The 13,077-nt window shown below is 30.5% G+C and overlaps 1 long non-coding RNA gene across 1 annotated transcript in view; it reads right to left on the bottom strand.

Moving 5' to 3' along the window:
• LOC107974222 (uncharacterized) overlaps window positions 1-13,077 on the bottom strand; it is a 79,296-nt gene that overhangs the window by 51,932 nt on the left and 14,287 nt on the right. The window lies entirely within an intron of this gene.

The raw sequence follows: 13,077 nt of genomic DNA, 5'->3' as shown, positions 1-13,077 counted from the left end.
TGTAGCTGAGATTTTAGTTCTAGCAAAGCAAAACTTTCAAAACTTAGAAACATGACATAATTATTACCTTATAATGATTAACTTTTAAGCTAGTGTTAACCTTATTTAGCTTAATTTACTTTTGTTTTGTTTTTAGCTATAACTTGACCATTAATGCAAAAAACAAGATGTCCCGAAATCAGATCTCTGCAAATATGGTCAGCAATTAACTATATGCCCCAAATTTCTCAACATCAGGATTGCTTCTGATACATGCAAGCCTAAAGTCTGGAGACACATTTCCTGACAATGATTATTATCTTCTTTTAGAGTCTGTACACTGCTTCTTTGCACAAAGTAAAACAACTTTCAAGCAAGCATACTCAACGTTCTTGCTTTATTTTCAAACCTGAAGCACTTCCACATCTGTTCTACCTGATATAGGCATGAAATTGCATAACTGTTTGACAATGATTCAGAGAGTTTTGGAGACATCACGTAGAAAACATGAGATAGTCTGTTGGAACAAGAATCACATTCCCTGATAGATGGTCAGGAAGCCCCAGATGAACAATCCAGTGGTAAGAGGTTAATACTTTCAGAGGCTTTCTACTTCAATTTTAATTTTATTATATATTTTTTAAAATAGAGGTAAATTTCGTCTAGTCTTACTCTTCCCCTGCAAACAGGCAAAGAATAAATTCATATTCTCTTCTACTTTATAACATTGCATACTTAAATTTGGCTCATGTATTTTCCAAAATAAGGAGCCCATTTTCTTCATTATTTTTGTGTAACATTGCTTATCAATTTCTAATTGTGTTTGTTTTATCTTTGGCTCAAAAATTCAGCCTACAAATTTATACCAAAGTGAGTTGAGCATATTATTCTATGTATTATCTGAATATAGTAACCTCTAAATGAGGAATTCAATTTATTGTTTTTTATTTAGTCTTCATCAAAGTTAAGGAGAATTATTTGCTTTCTTCAGTAACAGTGGTTCACTAAGGCAATTAAATGATTATTAACTAAGAAGACCTGAATTCTTAGATGGTATATTATAATTTCTAGAGAAGAGCAGTTCTTCTGACATGGACCCCAATAATGAGTTGTGTTGCAAATCACAGTGAGAAAGCATTATATTAGAAATTTAGTTTTACTAGTACTGTTTCAATTAACCATATGTTTTAATATCCAGCCTTATATTTGATTGTAATAATTTGGAGTATTTTTTGCATGAAAACCTAGATGACTACACTTTTATTTAAGGACTATTACCTCCTTTAAATAAGTATGCAATGTTATATTTAATCCCACTACATTTCAATGTTATAAACTTTTTCAATTTTCTACCTGACCAAAGAAATTTAAATTCTGGTTTTATATTTCCCTAATTTATATATTTTCCAAATTTAGTTTCTTTTCCTATGTGGTTAACTTGTCATCTTTATAGTTGTAGCCTTTATATTAATTTTATGATGCTCATAGAATAAGATGGAAGTGAATTAACTTTAATATTTACAATGTTAATTATTTATAACCAATATAAACTTCACATGTTCAAATATAAAACCAATGTTAATGATCACAATGTAGGATGAACCGATATGTCACTTTAACTCTCTCATCATTAATATAGAGGAAATGAATATAAGGATGGACATTTTGGTGTAACTGACAGTGTACATGTGCGAAACACAGAACTAAGTTTGAATCATGTCTCTGAAACTTTCCTGGCTATATAGTCTTAGGAGACTTTTTATACTATCCTAATTTTGTTCATGAAAATATTTTTTTCATACCTTCATGCATAACTTTTTAGCAGAACAATAAAATAATTTTAGAATTTTAATCTAGAAATACTTTACCCACTATCCTTCAAGAATCAACTGCTATCATTTTTCTGTTCTCTATATCTTGTCAAAATTCCCATATATTTATCCAATAAAAATCATAGCACATACAATTTTGCAATTGATTTATTTCACTGGACATTAAAAAAATGACATTTTCGGGCTTCTATATTATTTCTGTAATTATTGTAATTGTGTAACAGAACACAGTTTATCTTTCTATGCTTACTTAACCCTTTTCTATTTACATACTGAATATTTTCCATCAAAAAATGGTTTTAATATTTTAGTTTAGTGTTCATCGATCTTGGGCAAGATCATCAAAATTTATATCATTTTATTGTTTACTTTTTAATACTATACCAGAAAAAAAAATTTGTATCACTTTAAATAAAACGATTTTCTGTCTATTCTAGTAATAAAAGTAAGATGATATATTTTATCCACATACAATTGTGTTTAATCTAGGACTTAATTTGCTTAAGAACCATATGATTGAAAATAAGAACATAGGATGGCTTAGAAGAGAACACCAACAAAAGATCTTATGTTTAACTTCTAGTTGAATTACTTCCTAAACTTTCTAAAATATACATTTATTGACATATTTAAGCTGCAATTTGACTCTTTCTACTAACATCTCTCTAAAGATGTTCTACTAACATCTACTAACACTCTCTAGAGTGTGCAAGTTTCTATGACGTGGGCATGCATTTGGTGAGTATCTGTCAATAAGTAGAGGGAGGTAAGAATTATATTATATTCCTCAAAAACATACTTGCTTCTCTTGACCATTCTACAACCTTCAGGAATCTATGCTGAAGTCAGAAGTAGCCTATTCGTTGTTAGCAGTAACTGTGGTGAGGACTCTTAAACTTTGTAAATGCATTCAAAAGCATGAGAGCAATGCTATTTTCCAAAGTCAAAGGCTCAAACCATCCTAATTCTTGTCCTTATCTGTTGGAATCAAGGAGAGTGAGAGTGGAATGGTACCTTGAAGATAATCATACTAAGTCTTCTTATTTGGCTAATAAGCAAATTGAATCTCAAATATTTGAACTGATTTGTTCAACGTCACATAGAAAACTTTCATTTTAATGTGTAATAACAACATTATTCCTTGACTGGTAATTTTTTGTTTGTTTTCTGTTGGTATTATAAAATTTTAGTTATGCATAATAAATACGTTCTAGAGATTTGTTATACAACGTTTAGCCTATGGATAAAGACACTGCATTGTACATTTAAAAATCTGTTAATAGAGCAAATCTCATTTTAAGAGTCCTTATTACAATAACAATTTTTTGAAAAGTTCTTAGATGTTCATGCAGGGCAAACCTAACAGACTCTAAAGTGAACATGCAATCTCCAAGGGTGCTCTGTTAGCAGCTTCTATGAGTACACTTTGTTTTTACAAATGTAAATAAATACACAAGTACTTTTTTGTAGCATATTCTACCAGTAGTTACATGAATTCATTATTTAAATTTACTTTTGCAAGGAAGTGAGTTTCATAGTTACTATTATTCTCATGGAAACATTTTACATTATTTTACAAACATAATTCAAAACCCACTCAATTAGCAAAGAGAAACATGGATAATACATAATTAAATAAAATATGCTAATCAGTTTACATGAAGTTTAACAATGAGTTATGATCCTGAAAAAAAATTCCAAGCTGACCAGAGAAATGAGCTTTATTTATTCTCTGACATTTACATTTTTACAAATACTATAAAGATGTTTGGCTAGCATTTTTTCACTAAAGTAATATAATTTCAAATATGCACCCTGGTAAACAGAAAAAAATCACTGGGGCTATTTTTTATTTATATTTTGAATGTTCTTTTTCTATGGGTATGTATAAGTTTTATAATGGTTAATTAGGGCCATATCTATACTCAACAAGAGAATAAAATGCCTTTCAATGTTTAATAACAGATGTATAACTGTTAATTAAGTTGATTTATGCCCAATGGGTTCCATTGTTTATTGATTTTGTTAGCTGATGGCATTAGTACAAGTGCAGAAAACTATATGTCAAATTAAATAATACATGATAGTTTTTAAAAACTAAAAATGTAGAATAAGGAAAATATATATTTTCATTAAAAATACAAATAGTGGTCTACAAAAAGTTATCTGAAATAATTTTGAGGGATGCATACATTACATGAAATATAAAGTATGCCTGCCACAATCAAATATAATTTTTTTTTTTTTTTTTTTTTTGAGATGGAGTCTCGCTCTGTCGCCCAGGCTGGAGTGCAGTGGCGGGATCTCGGCTCACTGCAAGCTCCGCCTCTCGGGTTTGCGCCATTTTCCTGCCTCAGCCTCCGGAGTACCTGCGACCACAGGCGCCCGCCACCATGCCTGGCTAATTTTTTTTGTATTTTTAGTAGAGATGGGGTTTCGTGTTAGCCAGGAAGGTCTCGATCTCCTGACCTTGTGATCCGCCCGCCTCGGCCTCCCAAAGTGCTGGGATTACAGGCGTGAGCCACCGCGCCTGGCCAATCAAAGATAATTTTTAAAGCTAAATTTCAGTAATCAATAATTTTCTAAATATTGACATTAAAAAATCACTTTACTAGGGTATGAAATGTTCACTTTATTTATAACCACAATGCAAATTAAAACATGATACAATACAATTACTTCCGTCTAGCAAATTAGAAAGATTATACATTATACTACTCAAGTCCTTAGCTGAACAGTGCAAGTTAACCCTCTTTTTTCTTTACAGAGAACCATTTAAAATGATAATAAATTATTAATAATAAAATATTACAACCTATTGAACTAGAAGGGAGCCATTAGAAAATGAGACCTGTCTATACTTTTTTTTTTTCTTTTTTTTTCTGAGACAGAGTCTCACCCTGTCTCCCAGGCTGGAGTACAATCTCCGCTGGAGTGATCTCGGCTCGCTGCAACCTCTGCCTCCTGGGTTCAAAGGATTCTCCTGACTCAGGCCTCCCGAGTAGCTGGGATTACAGGTGCCTGCCACCACGCCCAACTAATTTTTGTGTTTTTAGTAGAGACGGGGTTTCACCATGTTGGCCAGTCTGGTCTCTAACTCCTGACCTCATGATCCATCCACCTCGGCCTCCCAAAGTGCTGGGATTACAGGCGTGAGCCACAGTGCCTGACCCTGTCTATACTTTTTTCACAGCAGAGACCATATGGGTGGGTGGTAAATGAGGAGGTTAGAACAAGGGAATTGCATTCTGGAGCTGCATCTTCAAACCTGAGTGAGCATACCACAGGAAAGTGTCAGGAGCTTGGGCTTTGCAACTTAACAATACTTGGACAACTAGATTTACGGATTCAGTTAAGTAATTTTCAGTATAATTACCATCACAAAATAGACATTTATCTTTAAATGTCCAGAAATGAGGCTATATTAATAATGTAAACAAGTTAAATAAGGCAGCATGTATTTTTTCCCAACTCTTATGTTGAAAACTAAACCACATTATAAGGATTTTTAAAATGATGATTTAAACAGGCTACAGGGAGCTAGATCATCATAATCAGAAACTGACATCATTAAAAGCTTTTGTTTTATGTGGAATTACACTAATAATATACTACAAAATATTTCTACTATAATTTATAAGTAATATACGTATATAAATTATTTAAGCATCCTAATGCTACCTATACTAATATACTAATAATACAATGTAAAATATTTCTACTATAATCTATAAGAGACATCATATATAAATTAAGTATCCTAATGCCTATCTATGAATAACTTATAAATAATATATTATGAACAGAGAAGTATTAACTGATATAAAAATAAATATATTACATATAATATACATGTATTTTATATATACATATGTGTGTGGGTGTGTATATATGTATGTACATATATATAGAGAGAGTGTGTGTGTACCACTAACATATGTTACCAGCGTAGATGCTTATTCATTGAATTTGGGAGTAATAGACTGGAAAATTATTCAAATATCCCCAGAAGAAAGCCAACTACTTCCACAATACCCAAAATATTTGAAAACTCAGACATGCTGAGTATGGTGAAAGATGCAATTACCGTTTGGTACTAAAAACAAATATATATTTATAATAATTCTATGTACATTTGTGAAAAGTCTGGAATCCTGTTTTCTGCCTTCCAGGCAAAGAATCTATTAGTATTTAATTTAAGAAATTGAATCACTTCTCAGCCTTTTAGCTAAGATCAAGTGAAGAAATGGAGACATCTCCAAGGGAAAGATATTTTTATTTTCCATTAGGTGATTTTCCTGCTTGGCAGCTGACTTCTTATCAGACCATCCTGAGTTAAAAGTGGCAGCCTTAGAGTTAGAATGAGATATGTAACAAGTATATATTTTAAGTGTAAATTATTTATAAAATATATATATAAATATTTGTTTTTCCTGGTTTTGCTTCATTTTTTATTGTCTCACTCTTAGATATGGATAGACAACCAAGGACTAAGTATTACTAGACATGTGCTAAACAGGATAAAAAAATGAAATAGAGTAAGTGGTCCTGTTGGAAGCTGAGATATTTCATATTTTTATACCCAAAGAAAATATGCTTCAAAAATCAAGGCAAAATAAAGACATGTTCAGAAAGATGGAAGCTAAGAGAATTTGATGGCACCGTACCTGCCCTTTAAGAATGTAAAAAAAAGGTCTACAGGTTGACAGAAATTTAGGTTTTTACAAAAGAATGAAGAGCGCCATAGGTGGAAAATATGATAAGTAAAATATATAAAGCCTTTTATCTAATGTATAATTTTATTTTAAATATTATTATTTAGAGCCAAAATACATGACAATAATAGCAAAAAGACAGAGGGGAAATATTGTATGATTCTTACATTATATGTGAAGTGATATAACATTTTGAAAATAGACTGATAAATATGAATACTGTAAATTTGAGAGCAATAAATTAAAAAAAGAAGTATGTCTAATAAAAGTATAGTGTAGATAAGATGAAATGCTAGAAAAATGCAATTAATCCAAAAGAAAAATGAAAATATAAAAGGAGAAATAAACACATAAAAAAGAACAGAGAGAAATCAAATATGAGAATGGTAGATTTAAACACAATTGACATATTTAATATATACATTAAATGTAAATGTTCTAAAACTGCAATTCAAAGGCATAATTTCTGAGAATTCTGAAAAAAAAAACCAGAATCATAGGAGCAGAATAAACAGTTCAGACGCAAAACCATGCATTGTAGCCACCTGATTTAACTAAAAGGGGCCATTCTGGAAAGAATGTTCTTTGAAATAAATGACGGCAGATCAAGTGCATATCCATATGGATAAATAAATGAGTCTCATATTCTTCCTCACAAAATACAAAATAATTTATTTGAGATTCATCATAGAACTACTGTAACATATAAAATAATGTTACAGCAAAAAACATACTAAAATGCATTTTGATGTTACAGTTGTCAAAGATTTTCTGAAGGATACAAAAATCACTACGCAGCAAAGTACATATTCATTATTTTGTTCTGATTACAATAAAAATTATGTTTATAGAGGTCAGAGATCAGGAAAGAAGATTTATAAAGCACATAGACTACAAGTAACGTCTACATATAATATAGAGAATATGGTTGATGAATGAGTAAAACGTTTGAAGGAGCATTTCACAAAATAGATATTCAGATGGTCCATAATGATATGGAAAGAGGCTGAAGAGCAGTAATCACGACTGAAATGAAAGTTAAAATGACTACAAGATACCGTGACACATACACATTAGGATGGCTGCAGTTTAAAAGCTCGACAATGTCAAAGGTTGTGAAGGACATAGAACAACTAGATTGCTGGTGGGAATACAAATGAGTGAAATCTCTTGGAAAACAGTTCGCTTAAAACTGGTCAAATGGGATATTCTTGAAAATATTTTACATCTTGATCTTGGTGTTGGTTATGCGGTATATACATATATAAAATTAATTGAGATCTAGAACCGTATATTTGGAAAGAGATATTTTTCTTTGCACAAACACAAATTTAAAACAAATCCCTGTAAAATTTAAAGAGAAAAAAGTTTGATTTTATTATTGTTGATATAAATCTTGCTTCCAATTTAAAAAACAAATTTCAAAATCATATTAAAAATTAATTTTCCCTATAAATAATTTATACTTATTACTGTAAAGAATTAAAATATTAAAATCAGTTTCCTAATTCTAGTCTTTTCTTAAAAATAAAATAAAATTTTATCAAATACCATAAATCAATAAGAGAATACTTTGGATAAAATGTAATCATTCTATTTTGTTCAAATTGCTTAGAAATCTATCACCATTACTCTAACTCATTGTGTTTCAGGCAAACTAAGAAATAAGATGGTTTGTACAACCTGAAAAATTATAAACTATATTGTGGGAGTAAATCATCTTACAATTCAATATAATCTTAAAAAAAAAAGCTCACAAAATAATTTAAGATCAGTAGTTCTCAAACTTTTGCGTTTAAATATCCGTTTATGCTCTAAAAACTTCCTGAGCACCCCAAAATGCTTTGGTTTTAAGTAAGATTTAATTTTTATTTACATTATATGAAATTAAAAATGAAAATATGAAATGTTTTTTATTCCATTTAACATGAGCAAACAAATCGCCTATTAGTTAACATACTGATTCTATTTTTATGAAAATAAGCATATTTTCCAAAATAAAAAATTACAAGAGTGGCATCATTTTCTCTCTTTGTAACTCTCTGTAATGTCTGACAATAAACGACAGCTGTTTTCTCATAAGCTGTTTGTGCATTCAATCTATTGTGATATTACATGCTATTTAGCGTCTGAAAAGTTCTACTTCACCCTTGTGAAAGAATGGGATTGAAGAATGCAAATTTGAAAATATTATTATAAAAATGGTGTTGACCTTGCAGAACCCTTGAAATTGTCTCAGAGACCTCCAGCATTCTCCAGTCTCCAGCTTGAGGTCATCTGATATGGATTATTTTCTCTTAACATTAAAATATTTGAGTTAGGCCCTTCCATCTACATAACAACCCCATTCTAGAACAAGCTTCTTAATTATTTAAGAATGAGGAGGTGCAAACTCGTATCCATCTTCCCTTGACTCCAATTAATGTTTGTCTTCAGCTGGCAATTAGTTCTCAAGAACTGCGTTTGAGAATCTTATGGGTCTTTTATATATGGAAACAAAATAACTTTTCAAAATGTTCATTTTGGACAAGTGTTCCAAATATGTTGGCATCAGTAATTCTCTTCACCAGTTTAAGCCATCAATAAATTAGCATTATTTTTTAAAGTGTTTTTAGCAAATCAATTCTTGCTCCTGTTATCTAACAGCACCTCAGTAATAGATTAAGAAGACAGAGGCCAGGTGCATCGCTCACTCCTGTAATCCCAGCACTTTGGGAGGCCCAAGGAGGCAGATCACAAGGTCAGGAGTTCGAGATCAGCCTGGCCAACACGGTGAAACCCCGTCTCTAGTAAAAACACAAAAATTAGCCGGGTGTGGTGGCGCATGCCTGTAATTCCAGCTACTCCGGAGGCTGAGGCAGGAGAATCGCTTGAACCCGGAAGGCGGAGCTTGTAGTGAGCCGAGATTGAGCCATTGCACTCCAGCCTGGGTGACAGAGCTAGACTCCGTCTAAAAAACAAAATAAAACAAAACAAAACAAAAAAACCCCGAAAATGTAGAAAATCATGCTCTAAGCACTTTGTAGAGGGCAAAGAAAACAGTCAGAAAGATAAAAGCACATGAATGTAGTCTCTGACTATAAACCTGAAAACCAGTTCAGGGTCCCCAGGGTTCACCTCAGAGCAATTAAATATTCTCTTTTTCAACACGGATGGTTAAGAAGGTAAATAGGCAGATAGATGTTTTTAAGAAACGAAAGTATTTGAAAAGACATCCTTGACATAATTCAATTTGAAAATACCAATTCTAATGTATTAGATTACAGCAACAGCATTCTGAATATTGTACACATAATCAAAAGACGGCATGTTTAGTGGGGTTTTTCTTTTAAGGATATAATGTCTAAATTTGATTGCCAAAAATAACATTTTTCCTGATGAAATGAGAAAAACATGGTATGGTCATTCGCAAAGGGAAGGGCAAGTATAATTCTTCTAAAGGCCATTCTATTATGATTTTAAAAATACAATGGAAAATTCCTTTGGAAAGCTTAAAAGTGCATAAGGAAAATAGATCAGAATGTTATGAGAGAGTGGAAAAAAAATAAGGGGATGAGTTTACTCCAGTGTTTTATGGCAAATGGGCGGTAAAGAATATGAAAGGAAAACTGCAATGTCAAAACAACAGTGTTCAGCCTTTTAAAATAACTAAATTCTATTAATGTTGATATGTAAATGATTATGCTAATTTACTTAGCTTTAAAAATAGCTATAACATTCACAAAAACCTAATTTTTTGAAATATTCTTTTTAAATACACTTTTGAAGTCTTCTATCATAAAACAAATATGTACTGTATAACATATCAATCAGATATTTAAAAAAAAACAGAGCAAATCCCCTAATATCCACACACAGCTCGAGAAAAATTATGTTATAAATACTTGCAACATCTTGTGTATCTCAGTAGTCTTAAAGTCTTTCCTTCTGCCTAAGTTAATTATCTGTAATTTTATATTTATAATTTACTTTGTTGTCTTTATTTTCACCTAAAAATATGTACTCATATAAATAAAATCTTTAGTGAGGTATATTGGAATCTGACTGTGTATTCTTTGGTGATCACCATTGTTCTTCAAATGTTTTAGAGATTAACATCAATATGTATTGATAGATACATTTCATTCATTTTCAATTATAGGTAGTATTCAATTGTATTAATATATGATAATTTATTTCCCTGTTTTGCTATCAAAATATTTTTGTTTCCTTTTTTATTACTTTTATTAAGACTGCTACCATGTACCATTTTCATACATGAACACAGCTTTCTCTCTAGCTTATATCCAGGACCCTAACTTATGACTAATACAGTATTCATGTTTTCAATTTCACTGGATAATGCTTATCTATTTCTCAAAGTGCTTGAATTAATTGTTTTCCTCATCAGTGATAGATGGGAGAGAAGACAGTTTCCTTATCTTCTATTTGCCAGCACAAAGTATTTACAAATACAGTATTTTATTCTTGCTAATATTTTGGATGTTTAAAGAGGTAAACAATTGTCATGTAAGGTGCATTTCTGCAACTAGCAATGAGTTTGACATCTTTACATGCATGAATTGGCCATTAGCATACATCCCTTTGTGAAGTAAATATTTAGTTTGTCCAATGTTTTTGTTTGGATGTTCTGGATATTTCCTATTGATCGATATTAGAAACATGTTCTCCAAGATGGTGGCCCTTAAAAAAATAAACATATGAAATCTTTTGTAAGCTGAAATTCTCAATTTTAATGTAGTTGAGTTTATTAATCCCATCCTTCTTTGGTAGCATATTTGGGTTTTCAGAAAACTTCACTCAGCTTGAAGTCACAAAGATACTCTCATACTCCATCTTCTAAAACTTTATTAGGTGTTTTGTCCCCTTGAAATGAATTTGAGTGGGAATCAAATTTCTTTTGTTTCCCTTTCTGGATGCCTAATCATTGTACCAACAATTATTGAAAAGATTCTGATTTCTGATTTCAGTGATTCATTTTATACGCTAAGCATCTGTATAGATGTGGTTAATTTTCAGGTTCTCTATTGTCTGTTCCTGCACCTATTGGTGCTACTTTGTCAGAATTTATATAGTTTTATAATAAATAATGATATTTCATTGATCAAGTCTTCTATCGATAGTCTTTCCTTAAATGAGTATCTTGGCAATGATTGACCCTTCTCTATTAATTTCACATAAATTTTAGAATTAGCTTTCCCCTAAAATATGTGTGGTATTGATTGGGATTAAATTAAAACTATAAATCAACTTAAAGGGACTTGATGTTTTTATAATATTGAATTTTTCTATCCATATGTTGTATATCAATAGATTAATTCAATTCTGCAATGCATTTCAAGCTGGACAATTATTAACAGTTTCCACTTATCATATATTTACACATATATTTTTTACTTTTTATGATATATAAATTATTTCTTTAAAATTTTGACTAAGGTTTTTGGTTGGTCCAACTTATTTTTCTGTAATTATTTTGTATTCAGCACTCTTGTAAAACTCTTATAAAATTAGTAGTATCTATTGATTGTTTTTAAATTTTCCATACACAATAGTATCATCTAAAATTATAGTAACATTTATTGTTTTTTATTAATCTCTACAAATTTATTTACTTCTGTTGCCTTAATGAGATGTTCAGGGTTTCCAGTTCAAAGAAAAACAGAAATAGGCATATGGAACAAATTTTTCTTAGTAGTGAATTTAAAGAAAAACTTTTCAGTATTCCAAAATCAAGTGTGGTTTTGCTTGTAGTTTTTAAAAATATGTACTTTTCCAAATAAAATTTTCTTCCTAACCCCAATTTGCTAATATTTTCATCATGAATTATTATTGAAGTTTATTTAAAAATTTATTGAAATGGTCATATGATTTTTAAAAATCAAACTGTTAATCAGATGCATTATGTTGATTGATGGTATAGTAATTTTTGAGAAAATATTTCTAATATCTTAAGTAAAACTTAAATCTTAAGGTAAAATCTCATGCATGAGGCCTAAGCACACGTTTCTTTTTCTATCTCTGTTTTCTGTCTCATTTTAAATCTTCCCCAAAATACAGTGCTTTTCACTTGTGTCTTATAATGAACGTGCTTTGTATGTTTCATTAAAATGATTTTTTTTCTCTCTCACAGTCTTTTGAGAATTTAAAGGGCAAATTTCTTCTAATAATTATCAGTTCAGTATGTTAGGTAAAAGCAATATAAATTATATTATGATATTGATGATATTGATTTCAGTGTTATACTGTGCTTACTTTTTAAACTATCTTGGTAGTTTACATATGAGCTTATAATATTTAAATGCATATGTTCAAATCTATGTTATGATTAAAAAATGCTATAATTGCATTTTGAGCCCTAAAGTTTTATTCATATGCTAAAAGTAGGTGATGATTTAATTCATGAAAATGTGGAAATTATATACCCTGTAAGAATCCCACAGCAACAAAATAAACTACAAAATACATAAGGATTCTGCATAAAATGATTATGTCATTTTTTAAAATGCATGGCTAGAATGAAGAGAAAACAAACAAACAAAAAACAAAAA

Source organism: Pan troglodytes, chromosome 3 (assembly GCF_028858775.2).
Source record: "Pan troglodytes isolate AG18354 chromosome 3, NHGRI_mPanTro3-v2.0_pri, whole genome shotgun sequence".
NCBI classification, from domain to species: Eukaryota; Metazoa; Chordata; class Mammalia; order Primates; family Hominidae; genus Pan; species Pan troglodytes.
Note: the sequence above shows the minus strand (reverse complement) of the source record. Positions and strands in the feature narration are given on the sequence as shown.